Source organism: Myotis davidii, unplaced genomic scaffold (genome assembly GCF_000327345.1).
Source record: "Myotis davidii unplaced genomic scaffold, ASM32734v1 scaffold551, whole genome shotgun sequence".
Taxonomy (NCBI): domain Eukaryota; kingdom Metazoa; phylum Chordata; class Mammalia; order Chiroptera; family Vespertilionidae; genus Myotis; species Myotis davidii.
The window spans coordinates 1,928,847-1,929,114 of NW_006283788.1; positions in this window are offsets into that span (position 1 = coordinate 1,928,847).

Below are 268 nucleotides of genomic sequence, written 5' to 3' on the forward strand. Positions count from 1 at the left end.
TGTTCTGGAGCCGGTCCCTGAGCTGGACCAGGACCCCCACCAACCCCAGGGTGTCTGTCCCCGTGGTCTACAGTTCTGTCAGTGGCCTTTCCTTTTGTCTCAGGGGTGACTTCCACTCTCTCCCCTTCATGCCCAGGACCTGGCTTTCGGGGTGACCCTGAGCGCGCCAGCTCCCACTCAGGGATCCAGAAGAAGCAGACCCCACCTCCTCTGCACCCGGGCATCCTAGTGATTTCCCGGGTGTGAGCGGGAGGGAGTCCGGGCGGGG